Here is a 664-nt window from a genome sequence, read left to right on the forward strand (position 1 = left end):
CCTTAGTCTTTGGCAGATCTGTATGGCTAATAGTTTGACACTAAGAGATAAATTGGGCTGAAATATTCTATTGGACCTACTTGCCCTGAGAGTGCTCATTAAGGGCTTCTCTTTTCAAATCAGGAGGCTAATAATTAGAAACAATGCATACATTTTATTCTAAGGTGATTACAAAATAACCAACATTTTGAAGTATATTAGAGTGAAAATACTTTCAACTAGTTTTCATAATCAAATCATGTCCATTTATTGTTTGCAAATAAAGTTAAAAAGTCAAGTTAGCTTTGAATATGAAATCCGTTTGAACCCTGATTGTGCTTGAGTCAAAAAAGTGGGCATAAGTGCAAAAGAGTTCTCTTGAACTAAGTCTCTTCACCGTGCATAATTTGTGTAAATTGCGTGTCCAAACTATCATCATTGTTGACTGTATTGTGTCTGGGCAAGGACGCTACAGCAAGGAAATGCCACATTTTCGAATTCACTCAACCTTTCCCACCAACTTCGGCTAGAAAACAAACAACAAACTCAGCCAGTTGTGTGGGTTTGGTTCAAGATTAAGAGGACGAGGGTTGTCCTGCCCTTCCCGCCTTTCGTCAGGCTTTTGTTATGGTATGGTAAACAAGTGTTGCGTGTTTGGGTGCCGCAGTGGTTACGCACTGTCAGA

Source organism: Tigriopus californicus, chromosome 8 (genome assembly GCF_007210705.1).
Source record: "Tigriopus californicus strain San Diego chromosome 8, Tcal_SD_v2.1, whole genome shotgun sequence".
Lineage (NCBI taxonomy): Eukaryota > Metazoa > Arthropoda > Copepoda > Harpacticoida > Harpacticidae > Tigriopus > Tigriopus californicus.